This window comes from Syngnathus acus, chromosome 3 (assembly GCF_901709675.1).
Source record: "Syngnathus acus chromosome 3, fSynAcu1.2, whole genome shotgun sequence".
NCBI lineage: Eukaryota > Metazoa > Chordata > Actinopteri > Syngnathiformes > Syngnathidae > Syngnathus > Syngnathus acus.
The window spans coordinates 10,070,039-10,088,622 of record NC_051089.1 but is presented as its reverse complement, the minus strand read 5'-3'; the positions used below and the strand labels follow the sequence as shown (position 1 = coordinate 10,088,622).

Sequence of the window (18,584 nt, the reverse complement as noted above, 5' to 3'; positions counted from 1 at the left end):
AAAACCAATTGATGATAGGAAAATGGTAGCTTTATTTTGAGCTTCCTTTTCATGTAAATTGAGCAACATTTTAAACTACATAGTATTCTCAAAAAAGGAAGCAAACTGAATTATTAACTCGGTGTAGGGAGTTTAACATGAGATTGTTCTCCTGTGTGTAGTAATTTAATGGTCTAACTAAAAGGTCAATGAAAACATGCTTTATTGAGACAACACCTCTTAGGAACATTCAGAATATTTTGTCAAGAACATTGGGCTGGGCTAATGGTGAGTACAGATTTCCTTACAAGACAACAAATAGTGGGAGAGCCGTGGGTGCCTGCCTACATATTGAGTCCTGAGTCTAAAAAAGCAAGTTGCGAAGCAAACACAAAGCCCTGCAAAAAGACAGCATGGGTTGTATTTTCCCTCATGGAGTCAACACTTCATCACCCAGCGTGTATGGCAGACAAGTTTACTTGAATTATTGCTGTTTAATTATTGTGGGTTTTCCCTACGATGAATTGAGAAAAGACTCTTAAACTATGATAATAAAAATGTTTTGATTGCTGTGTAAGGCAAAACTGTCCTAACATCCAGTGCGCGGCTCTTCTTTCCTCTCGCATAATCATATTTTCTCATTTGCCTTCTTCTGGTTTCCTCTCCTGCTGCTTTGCTTTCCCTTTCTTCCTCTTCCTCTGCTGATCTCAGGCCAGCAAGCCGAGCGCCTGTGTGACCTAGTGGCCTTCGAGGCTCTCAGGGAGAAAGGTAATGGGCCCAACCCCGGAACACAATCTCACTCCGGGTGCAACTCGGGGCTGCCGGCGGCTTTGATCCGGTAGCCCCTGCTTAGGTCTCCTGACGCCCGCTGAGGAAATTCAGAGGAACAACTGGAAGAGGCCTGTGTTTATTCAGCTCCTTTAATGAGGAGGGAGATGGATTATCAGGGCCTACATCAACCCCCAAAAACAACACACCAAAGGAAAACTGCTGCGCCTTCCAGATGTTGCTCTATCACTGGTCACTCCAAAAGAAGCAGAGCAGGATGGAGAGAGAGAGAGAGCAAGCCGTGTGGAGGTTTGACTGCAATAGAGTGAACTAGTGGTTGGAAAAGGGATTCCCCTGTCTTCTATCTGCTTTATCTGGCCACATGTGGAATTTATTTGCTCTTAATTTAAAGCACTCTACAGATAGAGGTTCCCAATCAATTTAGGAATGTGTTGTTTTTTTTTATCATCACACGAATTTAGTCCCAAATAAAAAAACGCACTAGTTTCCTATAACTCTAGCTACAGGGCAATCTTGCCTGAATTCTATAAGCGCTAAAATTTGTCAACATTACAAAAGGTGACTAACACCAAGGTCATCTCTCCTTGACTTTTTCGCACGACGATCACATTTTGCACTCACGTTCCAGCACAACCAAAGCTATATTAATAGCAAGTTAGTGCGAAATTACGGCGCACGGCCATATGGTCAAAATATTTTACATATGGATTTGTTTGGTTTTGCAGGGTTAGAAAATGCAACATCAAACAATGACATGATAGGTTGTTTGCTCCTAGCCGTGACTTAATATTTGTTTAAACGGTGCACGTCAGCTTTTGTGGGTTGAACTTGCAAAGTATTGTATATGTTACATTTACAGTAAATGAATGATAAATAATAAATACCATGTTTTTGTGAAACGACTCAAATGAAAGTAATAGATTTATTTTAAATACATTGGGGTTGTGCGTAAAGGCAAACTATTAGAAATTATTATCCAGTCGCCATAAAAAACGGACATTCCAGGGCTGCTACATTTTACCTGCAGACATAACGCAGATGTAGGCGGTGTGTCACACTCTTGACCCTTTTGCCTGAAGCCTGACCAGATCGATACATTGCTCTATTGTCAAGTCATTTAGAGGATGATGGGTCAGCCGCTGGTCACAAATCGACACAAAGGCTACAGGTCAGTCTGGGTGTCTCGTTTGCATCTCATTTACATAATTTTACACACATTAACTTCTGTTAAGAGTAATACCTGCTGTAACAGGTTGTGTTGGATGTCTGTTGCAATGGGGGAAAAAAACACTAATAAAGTAAAATCATATGTCAATACTGCCATCATTTTTGATGATGATCAACTATGTTTAGTAACATGTCTGAAATTGTGTTTGGTCCATTGGAATCACAAGAAGACTTAAATATAACTTGAACAGGTTGTCTTTCAAAATGAACTGCATTCACTCAATATTGCCATTGTAATTTTGCACATTGCGAGGTGCATTGTAGGGAAACGAGAGCAAAGGGGTGAATTGTATGGAATTTCTGTATATCTGAAACATTGTTTATTTACCCATATATATCTATTTTTTTTTCATCGTGAGAAATTAGCCAACATAGAAACTTTGTACAAAAAAAACAATTAAGGAAGCACTTACCAACTTTGAAGCAGAGGAGCGCTTCCCTCACAGTCCTAGACCTGCAAAACAAAAGAGAAGTGCATCATTGTTGACAAGCAGCCTTAAATCTTATATCCTTGCGTGCAGTGAGGAAAAAAAATAGCAGTGAAGCAGCGGTCTTACCGCTCACTGTCCTTTCCTAACACTCCACTTCCTAACCTCATGCCAACATTCATCCTACAATCCAATAATTTCCTGAAAGCTGAATTTATCATGCAACACAGTCTCAGGTCAATTTGAATAATAGAGTAAATCAGTGAGCACCATTATCATCATCATCATTATTATTATTATTAGGCTCATTATTTGGCATTCCACTCAAAGTGCGAGAGTCATGCTGTTTGTTATCAAGTTATATTGCAACCCAAGGGCAGGGAAAAAGACAGCAGTAATATGGTTGAAATACAGAAAAACCACAAAAAAAGTGACATAAAAAAACTGCTTCTTTCTAGGCTCTTATTTCATTCTGAATCTCATTCCAAATATATACTGTGGATATAAAACGTCTCGACACCACTGTTCAAATACTAGATATAAAACATGAGGCCAAGATAACTTTTCCGATCATTAATGTGACCTACAATCTGTTCAACTCCATTGGGTGGGGGGACTGAGATGGGAAGTAAACAAGTGACATCATGTGGTCACATCAATGAGCAAGCCCCCTTTCTGGGTTCAAAGTGTAAAGAGCATAATACTCCTCTTCCAAACTCATTTGGGTCACAGCCCCTCAACTCAGACTTCGTTAACATGGTAAAGAATATAAATGACTCAATGTATACTCTGTTACTATTCAATGGCACTTTTCAAAGCTGCACCTCAAAGACATTCTGGTATGGCCATTGGAGATACATCTGGTATCTCTATTAAAACGTAATCATCAATTTTTAGATGGAGATTCAAACGTTGGAAACATAACCTTGAGAATAATTTCTTTTCTTCTTTCATTTATGAAGAAATAATTACAGAGGACATCTCAGACTCCCTTGGTGAGCAGTATATTAGAGTTTAATTTTAGTAACTAATCTTCAGTTCAGGGAACTGCAAACCTTACATTGCATTGGAACACTGCATCTCAATATCTGATGAATTAGTGATAAAGTAAAGTAGTGAGTAGAGTGTAGACCTCCGCCAAGGTCAGGTGGTTGTTACTGAGGTGCTGCAGGGGTGGTCTTGGTATTCCAAGGGGGGCCTAAAGTAACTCCCTGAAAGGCTTGTGTGTATCCCATGTTTAACCTTCAGCCTTCTTGCCTTGCTTGATTTGTTTGATAGAGCCAATTACATCACGAGAAGGCCATTATCCTCTCAAATATTTTTTTCCTATTGAAATGATTGCCATTGCCATTAATGGGTTTCAGCCTTCCCATGGATGATGATTGTTGCAATGTTTATTTTAATGAGGAGAAAAAAAGTGATATTGTATTTTACAAAAACATTGTTGCACTTTTTGGTCTACCCACCTTTGTCACATAGGGGCAGTATAAAACCGAAAGACCGATAGTGCGTGTTTTGAGACAACTCTCTTCAACTCATTAATACAGCATTAATATTTGTCACTCCGCAGAAAAATGTATGAGTGAGCACTGTTACATTGCATGTCTAAATGTGCTGCTACACTGTGATCAGTTTGTTGCACAAGGGAGTATAGCAGGACAGCATTGATGCTATTTTTGCATTAGCATAAAGCTAGCGGACCGTAAGGCGAATAGGCAATGTCATCAACAGGAATGGCATTGCAACATCAAACCAAATTACAGAAGCCTTGCTAATACTGAACTTAAACACACACTTTGCCTCACTTGGCAATGCGCTGAGATCTCACCTTGCAAAATGATGCTGAAACCTCAAAGAGTTTTTAAACCCCTGCCCAAGGGCAAGGTATAGCCATTCATTAACTTGACTCCAGGTCAGTAAGTAAAGTAAGCTTGTATTTTGGGATGGCTGCTGCCGATTGCGTATGCACTTTAATAAGCAGGCTGCAGGTCCGGCAGATTTATTGGCCCGTAGTGGGGTGAGGGGACCGGACTCCCTTGGCCTCCAGCTTCCCCTGGTGCCATTACGCCAGAGTGAGATATAGTGGGATATTGATCCCAATGCCACTTCATTTTGCAATAACTATTACATGATATTCTCCCGGGCTGTGCACGGGCGCCTGATTTATGCCGCCTTGCTATTTACATTAACAGTAAGTGTTTTTCTATACTGGCAGGGGAGGGTCTTCCAGGCACACGAGTGGACGTGTGGACATTCACATTCCATCTCATACTTGAGTCTTTTTGTAACATTTGAAGCGCAGGCAGAAGTGCTGAGCACTTTGCAGTCTGCTACGTGGGTAATGAAAGGTACAGACGTAAACATATTGCGGAGTACATCCCAGCCTTCATTACAGATGCAGAGTCGTCCTTGAGGCAATGTTACTCACTGGTATTAGATTGCATTTAGACGATATGTTTTAAAATATGTGAAACATGCTAATGTGATTTCCTTCACACTACAGTGGATATAAGAAGTCTACACACCCCTGAAAACAACAAGTGTTTGTGATACAAGAAAAAAATGTATAATACATACATATATACACATATATATATATATACACATATATACATATATATACACATATATACACACATATACACACATATATATATATATATCGTTTTTTTAAATGGTCAATATATAGCCGTTTTGAGGGGGGAAAAGCATAGAAGCACTCGTGTATAAAGAGCACATCAATTGACTCAAGTAGTGTTTTCCCCTGCCCTAAAGAGATTTAAATAAGCACACCCACCATTGTGTCTCATTTTTTTGCTATTGAGTGTTTAATTGAATGCTGCCAGTTGGCAAAGCCTCTCATTTGAAAGAAACTGATGAGGTTAATTAAAATAAGCTGACTGGGGCATGGTGACCCGGCATGTGCCGCGACCAGCTGCACACTAACCCTTTGCCAAAGTGCTTTCTCATGCATTGCCAGCCTGGTCCTGACTGTTTGTTTACAAGCAGGCACACACTGTGTCAATGAGGCAGCGGGGACGAGAGTGCCACGTTGTATAGTGCCAATGTTCCCACAGGCAATCCCCACAGGGGTCATTGCGCCCCAGATGCTGTCACTGTTACATGGGGCCACGAGGCAAAACAAAAGGACTAATGACCCTTAATTGCTTTGGCGCTGTTTGCAATCAGATGAGAGTTGCCTAAGCAGCAGTATGTAAATCAAATCCCCCTCCTCGCCCCACTTCTTAACCAACTCCCCAAGCGCTCTCCCTGGCACAATCAAGTCTTTCTCTGATAAGAGGGCGGGCAGCTTAGCAGGCACGCTGCCAAGTGACGGGAACTGGCAAGCGTGGTAATGTGCGCGCACTTGTTGCTACAATGACTGCCTGTTACGCCGGCACATTGTGGCATTGGGCCGATGTGTGTGAGGAGCAGATGGGCATCCGAAAGCCTCCGCTTGTTTCCGTATTTAACGTGACGGAGAAAAAGAAGTGTGCCCTGCGCTGTGTGTGCATGTCCCATTCATTAATAGGTCCATTCATATGCAACACTTAGTTTGATTGTAGACAAATGTCCCACTTGGGAGGAAGGGATTGCCAGTGAATTGAAATTAGTGTGCGCGCGTGTATGTTTGTGTATCTATGAGGGCTTATTTGCATTTGGTTTGCATATATTTAAGTTTGAGTTTGCAAAGAAAATACTTGAACATATTGCTTGTTGGAAGAGGTCAAGGACATTTTAAAATAATGCTCTTGAAATTAATTCCACTCGGTAAATGTCTGTTTTGTAGTGTGCACTAGCAGAACAAATTACTGCATAAGGTCCAACAGAATGTAACTAAAGAGAAAAATATTGAGCGCGCAAATATGTACGCACCACTTACAAAAATTAAGGCCTGCTGCACTGAGCGACGCAGCCCAAAGGGGTGCCAGGTTTTGAGGATCCACAAATAGTATACTGTGACGTATTCTTGTTTTTATTGAACCATAATAACACGGAGTGATTGTCAAAGAAGAGGCAGATTGCCACAAAGAGAAGAAACAGGTGAAAGTGGCCATATTGAGAAGCTGATTATGAAAATTGCAATACACTGTATATTGATACAGCTTGGCCAGAGCTAACTAGGGCTCAAAACCAGTCACAGACCATCGGCAATGCATACTACTAGTTGCGGAACCCCGCACTTTGAACAACAGTTTGGATTTTAGCAGGATTTTCTCATACTTGGCTATGGGGTAAAATTTCAGGACGAATCTAAAATGCAGTATAACCTTGACTGGCAAACTTAAATTGAGCTTCTCAAAACTTTTAAACGCCATGTCTAACAGTAATTCAGGACTTTTGCACAACTTTGCATAGCTGAAAAGGAAATATGGCAACAGATGTTTGACTCATGAATATTTCTGAGTCTTTCTGTAGCAACCTGCTGACGACAGCTCCGTGGCTACTTTCCTCACATCTTGCATGAAGCCTCTATGCACTCTCACGGTAAAGAGTATGATGAAGAGGACTTTGGGTTCACCCTAAAAATGTATATGTAATCTTGGAAATCCCAAGGGCACATTAATGAACCCATTGTTTACATTCTTAGACAGTATCGATCACAACTGAGCATTAATATCTTGTAAAGTTATGCTCAGTGCGTCGCTGTCACGTTAAGAGGAAGGTCTGTCAGTGGCGGCTGTGTCAAGCCGGTGGCCCAGTGAAATGTGAGCGATGTGCCCCCGGGTGTCCCCCAGCCACTGCCACACCCATTAACATCAAGCCTTAATGCATTTCTTATACCTGCATGCTTTTCCACGATATGGACCTTGCTGATGATTTAAAGACAGCAACAAACCTGTCCCATTTTCAGAGTGATATTATTGATAGACTGTCACTTCAAATTGTAGGTAACTGCTAATGGTTATTTTATGGCGCTCATGTCAGAACTGATGTATACATGTTTTTTGCCCCTGCCTCTTTCCGCATATGACTCTGTTTTATTTGAGTGTAATGATTGCCTTGAGATCACTGTCCCGCTTATATTAACGCAAACATGACTCCACCTACAATGGGCCGACATTACCAAATGTAACCTTTCAAATAAAATGACATACCATGTGCCAAATGGGCTATCTACTTGAATTATTTAGTCATTTCAGTATACAGCAAATGTGCCTCCAAAATAAAAATGAGAAAATGTAGTAAATGTAGTTCATTAAAGGAGTCGCCGGGTTCTGATCTAGCTCCCGGGCCCCCCCTTGAGTTGTAATACCTTTAATGTTTACTATGAAACATTGGTACTTCTTTTGGGGAAAGAGAAAAAAAACAATTTATTGTCCGACAACTAACTGACTTTATCCGTAAAGGCAGTTAGAAGCCAAAGAATCCTGATAACCTGATATTTCAACTACAGTCTTGTTCTAATCCTTGCATAATCGTGTTATCTAATTATTTACCTTCAGCAAACAAAAACATTAAAAAAAATCAGCTGCTTGAGATGGACCAATTCATATTTAGAGTCATTCAGTAGTACTAGTGTGTACTTTCAAAATTAGCGTTGAAAAAACAGAACTTTAAATTTACTCTGCGATTCACCAAATGAGACCAATTTGGTAAAAAGGCCACAAAGTGTTACTTTAAGGCAATCAAATATGAGTCTTGCTCGTATGTTCATCATGTTGCTCTTGATCCACTCCACTGTTTTCTTCCCGCTAATGTAGTCATGGATTAGCTTCTATACTTGCCTGAACAAAGAGGCTTGGGCTTGTGTTTACGTTCTGGTCCATGCGTCGTGTGAAGAGGAGACACGTCCTCCACTTAAGTCCACATCTTAGAGGACCCCAATTTGTTAGTCATTAATCAGAACACCTGCTCTGCGAGGACCCAGTGCTTTTCCGACAGACTTTTGACTCCGCCACTTGAGTCATCAGAGTCATTTGAATTACATGCAATGATTTTACCCAAGACTAATTTGAGTATGCAAATGCTTTGCTGGGAAAAGGGCGCTGTGCATTACGTGGAGATTAAACAGCAATGTGTAATTCGAGTGTTGGTCCGGCAAGCACGTATAAACATAGGCCGCATTTAAATAAAGTTGAATTTGGCTTACAGCACTGACATGCTTTGTGGGGGGACAAAGCATGCAAGAGAACAATGCTGGTGTGTGTGTGTGTGGGAGGGAGGGGGGGGGTAACATACACTGACAGGACAAGGAAAACTAGGGCCGGGAAAGAAAGGGCGTCTAAGAAAAGAGGTAGCAGAGGAAACAAATGAATAAATTCATGGGGCACAAAATGAAAGTGAAGATGGAGGGGAGCGGAGTGGAGAACAGGGGTCGGAGTCATCAGTGGAAGATTTTTTTTTTTATTGTCCGGACACAGGAGATACGCACAAAAGCACTGGGAAGATTCAATTAAGTATCATATGCAGTGACCTTATTTCCATGGTTACGGAACAGTGGAAAATATTAATCAAGCCTGCGCTCTCAACAGAGAGAAAGATGGTGGAAGGAAAGATGGAAGGAAAAAGGCAACGATTGCTTGGTAGCAGGGGAGCGAGAGCAACATGGCGTAGTTAGCGTCCAGTGCTGACAATGAAAAGCCAATTTGTGGCGATGGAATTCTAAACAATAAAAATTCTGTCTAATGCTGGAATTGAACTCAGTCAGCACAGCAAAATAAATCCCCTACCTATTTTGTGCAGTGCTAAACTTCATAACTCACTAAAGAATTGTTTTAACTTCCATTTGGATTTTATATCTTGATGCCTTTGTGAAGAAAAAAAAATGGGAGTACACAAATGTTCGCCACACAACAATGTTTTTATCCATCAATGAGTTTCCTTACTATTTAAGGGTACGCTTACTCGGAGCTGGGGGAAAAAAGGCTTCTAAAAAAACTGCTGCTTGCATATCGTTAGAGACACAGACAGTCAAATATTATGACAATGGTTTACAATCATATTCCATTACAATGCTCCTCTCAGTCACATTTCCCTGCACGCGGCAGAGGGGGAAAGTTGAAGATAGTTGTGTTTGATGAAGCTGTAGAGTGTTTGCTCGCTGTCTGCAGGGACTGTCTTGAAAACAATCTATCTGAAACTCCCCCGCTGTGCAAAATGTTAAATAAACAAAAGGCGAGGATAAACAAAATCACTCCGTTTCAATGTCACCAAGAAGAAAGCCGACGTTTCAATGTTTCCATGGTGAAAAGGAGGTGGCAGCCCTAACGTTTAAACTTTGGACACATGGTGAAATGTTTTTTTGTTTTTCTTTTTTTCCCAGAGAATATTTATTTATAAGTATATCGGCAACACAAATGTGTTATTCTTTGTGGTGCTTAAGCAAAACAAGATGAGGAAAGATAGGCAGCTCAGTTTTTCCCATCTGCTTTTGGAAATGAGCTCTTTTTTCGACTGATTTGAATCGAATGATTTGAAATGTAACAATACTGAACACAGTATGTGAAGACCACTGTCACAAATTTAAGGGCCATATTCAAATTTCCTTCCAGTGATTTACTCAAAGTAGTAAAGCTCCTGATGTCACTTCTTCACCACAATGACATCAAAATGACTGATATGTGACATATACTATATACCGCCCACAACGTTTCTCAAAACGATGAATAAGGTATATAAACACAGTGACCGTCCACAACATTATGACCATTTATACAATGTGAGCCAATAGTGACTATCAAGTTTGCCAAGTGATCTTGATGGTGGGCACGGCAGGACCAGTAGGGCAAGTGTCTACAAAGATGTGACCAGAGAGGGCCCGTGCTGCGTGGTTGTTCAAGTGTCTGATGTGACCATGACCACTTCCAGAAACAATTTAATTCCAGCGCTTCAGCCATCTTCCAGCTGATCTACTCCTCCAAGGTCATTAAGTGCGCCACAGAAGGTCACATGATTAATGAGTGACAGACCCTGCGCTGCAATAACGTGTATGAATGTGGCCCATTAATTAGACAGGAGGGCCACAGAGAATGAATGGCCAGGGACAGCGTGGACCCCTCGCGACCCCATCCGTCCCACACCCCATTTTTCATTTTCATCTGTGCAAACACACAGACACATGCTTCTATTGCTCGAAAGAAAATCCTCTGATGGCTGAGCAATTGACAACCTCTTTTTATATTAAAAAAATATATGGCTTGAATAAAAAGTCAATTTTAGGAAGGCATGTTTTAAAATATGAATGAATTTTAACTTTGCTAGACCCGTTTGAGCTCATATCTCTTCCAATAGCCAAATGCAGAGTTTAAAAAGATTAAAGTAACAGACTCATCTTTGTATTTCAGACAATCACATGAAATATTAATGTATTTCATACAATAAATGTTATAGTTAAACTGCCTCTTACATTAACTACAAATATACAATTGTGTTTAGTTTGGAAACATCGAAATTGTTATACAAGAAACCACAGCACCTGAGAAAAAACAACCGATATGAGACAGAAGCGTAACTTATGATGTTACTCATTTGTCATGCTATCACAGACACGGGTTCCAGGCTCACCCCTAAGGCTGATCAAATGAGTAAAGCTTCAAATTGATATCATTCTGAGTTATAATAAAACTCAAGAAGGTAGCAGGCGTTTTGGGGGATGGTAACAGGTCAGCTTGAGTGAGCGTCAAATGTTGGACAATTCATTCATTCATTCATTCATTCATTCATTCATTCGTCTCTAATTGGTTGTTTTTCTCTGGCTTGCTGGTTTCTTTATACAGGCTTAAAAAAATAAAGCCATAAATCACAATTAGCATGTACCAAAATTAAGTCCTAATGACTGCACAAATAAACACTATTCAAATAAGCCAAAAACTGATTTACTCTGAAAAATTGCACACTTTGCCTTTAAATACAGTTTCCCTAACCAAATCAGACCAACTGTCTCTTGCGTTCCGCTGTTGGCATGGTTCTCAGCTTGATCTGGTTATCAAACATCACAATGTTGGCTTTTTCCAGCGCTATAAGCCCTCTGCATTAGTGAGGACAATCTCCAGGAGGAAATGAAACATTCTGCTGCCACGGACTGACTTTACAAGAAAACGAAATCGATGAAAAGTTCAGTGTTGACGCACTATTTGCTATTTAGGAGTCAGACTAACCAACGTAATGCAACACCAACAGGGGTGCCCATGCTGATGTGAAGCATTGTTGTGGTTTTACTTTCACAAATGTACGGCTTGCTAATGCTAATTGCAATGGCTTGTATATTGGGCAATAATATCAGAATCCTGTGCATCCGGTGTATGCATTTCAATTTTAGCTCCGAGTCATAGCATTATGGACACAGCCCAGTGCGGGTCATTAATCAAATAAAAAAATAAAAAAATAAAAAACTGCATGCACCGAATGTAATACCAAACGTCAGGGAGAGATACACTTCGGATGAGGTCGTGGGCAATATCAAGCCACACAATGGCTATCTATGTACACAATCTGATCAGTTCACACTCTGCACCTGGGTCACTTCTCTACAAAACCCCAAACGCACCGTCAGCAGCGAGTAAACGGAGCAAAACCACATTTTCAATTGGCCCAGAAACACGACAACAAGCAGTGAAAGAGTGAGCCCAATCCGACAAAACAAAAGAAGGGAAGCATTGAGAAATGCGCATGTTTGTGAAATTACCCTAAAATGAATTCTAGGTCACAGAGATTTATTTGTAGTTATGAATATGGAGGAGAAATAATTTACGAGGCACGCCGATAGTACAGATGAAATTGAAAGGTGCAGCTGATGCTATTTACCACTCTGTTTTTGAAGAACCAAAATGATGATATTAAAAATATTCTTTCATACATCAGACACGAAATGAACCGATTGACCCTTCTGAATAAAGCCTCTCTCTGGAGATTTGACACACATCTTTCAGCACACATCTGAAGACAGACATGGATGTTGTTTGCCCTCTGATATATTTTTAATATTCAGATCATATCAAATGTGTCCTCTTTCAATTATTGATCTATCTATCTACTCGCAACATAACACATGCTGAGCTCTGTCATGTGATTTCCACGGCCCAGTCAGTCGATCTTCTCATTCGACATGATAAGCGGAGGCCGAGCCGCATCCCGCGTGCGACGTGCTCGGCCAGAGGAACTACGGACGCACGCTCCATCAAACACCATCAACCGGCTCACCGTCAGCCCATCACACACGTGACAGAGGCTACGTTTGCTGTGTCGACGTTGCCATCTGCATGCACTGACAGCAATGTTTCAAATCCAGATCACGACTAATACTGCTGATCTCATTTTCAAAAATGTTGTACTTAAAATACTCCCTATCAAAAATTCACAGTTTTGTTTCAGAGATGTATCGGATTTAATATAATTCAATTGTTTTCATCGTTTCTGCTCCTTTCATCTGGCTAGAATGTCAAAAACACAAAGCAAACAATAATAGATATAACAATAAATAGCAAATTAGATATCTTTAAATGGCGCAATTGAGAGTACCTATTTTTGTTGCAGTAAGGGTGCATGATTAATGGCAAAATAATAATCAGGATATTCTTAATTAATACCATCATTACAATTATTAATCACAGTTATTCATGATGTCAAAGAAAACTTATATTGTTGCTAAGAAATTTTAAATGTAATGGATTATTATTTTAGAATAAATACATTTTTTGTACTTGGAGTACAACATTTGAGATAATACAGACAGTAAGTAAATGATAATGCTTATTGAATGCTTCCAGATACTAATCTGGAAAAGGTTAAACAGCAATTGCAGAACTACATACATATTGCATATAATAATGGTCAATTTTCCAAAGGGACCTAAAGATGTTTAATGGAGTGAATGTTTTACGTGCAGTCTTTTGACCAACAGCATCTCCTGTGGTGACTCCTTTCCGTGCACAGTGGGGGCACGCTGGAGCAAAAGGCAGACAGAGGGAAGAAGCAAAGTAGAGGAGGGACACCACACTGGTTGAAAGGAAACCTTCCAGTGGCTAGAGGACATTTCACGCTAATGGCGGCCGAGCCAATTGAAATGACTGCAACGCTGCATGATTTGAAGGTCAGGAGACAGCGGATTATATTCCAGTGATGGCGGCGGGGGGATTGGCGAAGTAAAATGGTGCCTCCCCCTTCACCCCGCCCCTTCTCGCACGGTTCTGAATTATTGCAGAAGAGCCAAGATTGAATCAACATAGCACCAAACACCTCCACCATTACTCTTACAGATAGCACGCTATGAAACAAGAGGCAGGACCAGTACATCAAAATGAGAAATTCTACTCAGGGAAATTTGAAAGTTGCATTTTTCATACCATAAAACAAACATAATGTATTTAAAAAAATTAAAATAAAATTAATATCTACTGTAGTTTATTCTACCGTGTGCACTATGGTGGAGAAAAAAATGAATTGATCAGATAATTGTTTTGCTGACTGATTAGAATTGCTCAACTTACGTTTTTAGTTCCTTGTTATGTTTGAGAACGTGCTGGGGAAAAAACAAACAATTAGAATTCGTCTTATAGACACAGGCGACAACCCGGATAAACGAGTAGGCCTGAAAAAGCACAATAATTTGTCAGGATTGCAGCTGGGGGTGCAAAAGTTACTCACACATAACAAAAGCATGGGGTGATTATGCACATGACTGCAGTAATAAGCCGTAATAAGAGGAGGAATGACCATACGTATTTGGTCCAGACGTTGTGCAAGAGGGCCTAACGTGATTACATCGCATTTCCATGTTGCAGATTTCAGGAACCCACAGGCCAGCATGAACACCAATTTGAAAACAACAACAAGGCAGCAATGAGGATGTCAAGAGGCGTTTCGTGAAATCGTTGACTTTAATGTAATTAACCTAATAGACGGATGCATCCAAGTCAGTTTGCATGCTTGAGAAACTTGTTCAGGATGAGATCACTCTACCCTGCATTTATTTACACACTGTGCAAGTTGGGACTTCTGAAGTCAACATACTAAATGTGATTAGACCTACTAACTAATGAACCTCCTTTACTCACAGAAGATCCAGTGAAGTTACCCAAACGTATGAATTACTTTCACACAAATTACTTGTGTGATTGGGATAAAACTATGTATTTATTATATTTTTTCTTAACTGTTTACATGAAACAGGAAGATTTTTGATTAGCTGTGAAGAAAAACTGTCATGGTGTATCTTAAATCTTAAACAAGGTAATGAACTCTATTTCTCTTTAAGAAACAATTAATTAAGTGTCAAAAAAATTACATTACACAAAACATAGAATAGAAAATAATAGGCAACATTTTTTTAAATATCATGTCCATCCCTGTAGTTCCGATTGCTACAAATTTAACTGCATAAGTTGTTGAAAATAAGAAATACCCTGAACAAACACCAGACCTTCAATCTAAAAAACCTTGTGGTGAAAAATAAGAGGAAAAAAACTGTAATGCTAATTTGTCATGGTGAAATGCACGAATCAGAAAATCCCCAAAACAACTTTTCCGAGAACACACAAAAAACATCTTCAAGAATGCTATTCATTAAGGTGAAATGAAGCGATCAGAAATGTTAAAATTACGTTTTAAGGAACAGAATAAAATATACAGAAGTCTGCATTCCGCGAATCAGAAAAATATATTTTTTAAATATTTGGGGGAGAAAACAAACTACTTTTTTTTTTGCCAGAATGTTATTCGTTGAGATGAAACCCACCAATCAGAAAGTTGAAACATTTACTCTCTATTGTGAGAATGAATGAATGAATGAATGAATAATCTTCTAAAAATATGTAAATACTATCTTAAATATTGTAAAAAAAATTCATAAATAATTTTACATCAGATACATTAAAGGTACACTCTTAGGAAATCCGTCAGCATGTTTGCTTGAGAAGTATATGACAAAATATCATATACAATTCTGTCAATGTTGTTATACATAATCATACTAATGATTTCCACTGTGTCAGAACACATGAGTGCTGTCTGCAGGAAAGTGTAGGCACTGATGACTTCCCCTTATTCTTCCTGCTGTTGTCAGGCGCTAACAAGCAGCAAAGTCAATCCGGCGCATGTATGAATGGCCGACAATGTTAAGCTCTTAAAGCAGCCGTTAATCCAGGATTTTGGGAAAACACGTACCTTTGCCACATTATCATGACCGCGCCAAGACCTTAGTCTGAGTTTAATCACTATGACCAGCAGCACTCAAAGTCTCACACAGACCTTAAACTTGAGCAGGACACTTAAGAGGGGATGTCACCAGTATTGTCATGCTCCAAAATTGCATTTCAGTGGCTGACCATTGTCTGCTTAGATCAGTGCTTCGCAAACTAAAGGTTAAACCCAGTTCAACCTAAAAAAATATTCAGTGGAAGGTTTAAGTCTTTATGAAACATGAGGCAAAGATTTAATTTTGAAAAACAACATTAATAATTCAGAAAAACAATGCAACATTATGCACAGTTTAATAGGAAAATAAAAATACTGTACTTGAATTCCTATAAATGTATTGCAAAGCAAAGTTAAATTTAAAAAAATGTACCTTGATAAAGGTTTGAAAATATTTAAAGGTTTAAAAGATCAAATGGAAATGTACTATTGTACTCGAGTTAAAGTTAAATACAACTGAAGTGCAGCAATTCTTTAGAATACCGGCAGTCACAAATCTAGTTTAGACTAATTCCAAATAATTTGCAAAATATGGATTTACAATTGTTTCTTTTTAAAATGGCGTCAAACATTAAATACACATTATACAGATCTCAGCATGATATTTTCTGTGCGTAGCACCTGCTTCTCTAATCATCGAAATACATTACCAGCAGTGGCTAGTTATAAAACCATTTGTACATGAAATCTTGGTCCTGCAATTGTGATGTTTTCCTCCATTACCGATGACTAAAGCAACCATACGACTCTCACGACGCCCGAGTGACCTCTGCAGCCACTTGGCCAGCCTCCTCCCCAGACTGGTCTCAGCCGCCAGACGTGCGCAGGCCGCAGAAGCCTCATGCATGTCTGCTGCCTTTAACTCCAGCTACACACGCAGGCCAGACACGCACACAGCTAACAAAGCCACGCAGACAGACAAACGTGTTCCAAGCTGACAGCTCCGGTTCCTAACCATGCATCTACGTGACAGCCATCAACCAATATGGCAGAATTCATGAGGAAACGCTCACGTGACTGAATGTGATCTAAGGGAGCAGCCGTGGGCTCGGGTCAAACTAGAGCAGGGGCTTTGCAAGTTGGTGGATGGAGGATATTAGTAGCAGTGGACGGACTGATAAATCTGCTCACAAAGCCAATAGGTTTGTGACTTATGGTACGTATGAAAAAATACCACAGAAGCTGTGGAGGAAAATGAGGAAATGAAATGAAGAAAGTGAGCAAGCCTGCTTGCCTGTATCTATTTTTTTCCCTCTCTCGCTGCTCAACACTGTAAACACACACTCCTCAGTGTACAGTTTTCACACAGGTTTACATGCACTTGCCAGGAGATTAAACATCACATGGTTAACACTCAGGGCTGAACAATTAATCGAATTCAAATTGACATTGCAATATAGTAGAATGCAATTTTGGTTTTAGTTTTAGTTTATTAATATTCTGTGAGAATAAGTAGTGTTGGGTATTCGTGTACGCGCGTGCGTGTGTGCGTGTGTGCGTGTGTGTGTGAGACAGTGAATGTGAGGAAGTGAGTGAGTTAGCGAGGGAGTCCAAATGGATTTCAGCCCAGGAATAAATCACTGTCGCCACAGAAACCGGCCGACAGTTGTGATGGATGGCTGAAATTTTTGTCTTGATGTCTTTAGTATTGCTGACAATTTGGTCGGAGTGGCTTTTTCACTTTTGCGCGACGCATTTAAATGCCGGCACATATAGCGAAAGCATGTTTGAAATATTTGCCATTATACCCCTTTTCTCCTTTAAAATGTAAATAAAAGGTGAATAGAATTAACCAATAATTGAAGGGATTTTGTGTCATGCATATTTGTAACTAATGCTCATTGCAACCACCAAAAATAAAAACAGACTGAAATTCAACTGGAAGATGGCACCATCTTGTTTGTGTACATGTGCGAGTGTGTGTCTACGTTTGTCTCTGCGACGGTCACGTGGACGCACTGACCCTTCTCATTGGGCAATGTCACCATGTGACACACTTCCTGTTTGCTGCGTTCACCAGATACACACTTTGTGAATGGATGGCTCTTTTGAGGAAATATTTATTTTATATTCATTTTTAAAAAATCTGGTATGGCCCAATTTGGAAGTACTCCCTTCTGCATCTACATACTGTATTCTCACTCAAAAATGTCAACATTTAACATGCTGTTGAGCTTTGCCTTTATGATATATATAATGTAGCATAAATAGACTTCATGTACTTTTGCATCAAGTTGCAAATACAAAACAACTTTCAACTTGACTGTGTAGGTTCCAAACATTAAACACAGGGATTAACATGTACTTTAAACAATTTTGCAACTTGGCATTAAATTGTGCAAACATTCCCCTTCCAACCCTAACATGTCAGCCAGACTTACGATTTGAAAGTCTAAAGACTAATAGCATAACTGTTGTTAATTTTTACTTACTGTCACAATATCAATTAAAAATGGAACATGCTTGCAAAAAATATTCTGTCATCCAGGTCATGTAGAAAGTTTGAAATGAAAAATGTCATAAGTAAATAAAATGACTTGGGCAGTTATGCTTTAAAAGCTATCGAAAGGTTGAATGCATGCATGTACTTTAAAAACAATGTCCAAACAATTTTGCAGCCTATGCACACACAAGCTCAAGAAGTACGCATCCATGCACACTCACACACACGCACACACACACACACACACACACACACACACACACACACACGCACACACGCACACACACGCACACACGCACACACGCACACACACACTCATACACACAACTTCAGAGTTGGGCCACTTCAAGCTAACCCCCATCCCCTAACACACACACACACACACACACACACACACATGACCCCCACCCTTCTTCCCTCACGTCACCTACGTCCAATGTTTCCATGCGCTCTCAGCTGGCAGCTTCAAATCAGAGCACGCTTGCCACAAACTTCACCAATCAATACTTCCAAAGCCTCGGTCGCAGCTCCCAAGTAGACTGACTCCACCACCACAGCACACATTCCAAAAAAGCTTTTACTGA

General features: G+C 39.9%; 1 protein-coding gene across 2 annotated transcripts in view; it reads right to left on the bottom strand.

Annotated features, from left to right (window-relative positions):
• The window catches only part of zfhx3 (zinc finger homeobox 3), a 217,061-nt gene that overhangs the window by 176,838 nt on the left and 21,639 nt on the right, over positions 1–18,584 (bottom strand). For both annotated transcript variants that reach the window (XM_037247285.1, XM_037247283.1), the window contains exon 2: positions 2,409–2,449. The gene's annotated coding sequence lies outside the window, so the exon portion shown is untranslated. The remainder of the gene's footprint in view (positions 1–2,408; positions 2,450–18,584) is intronic.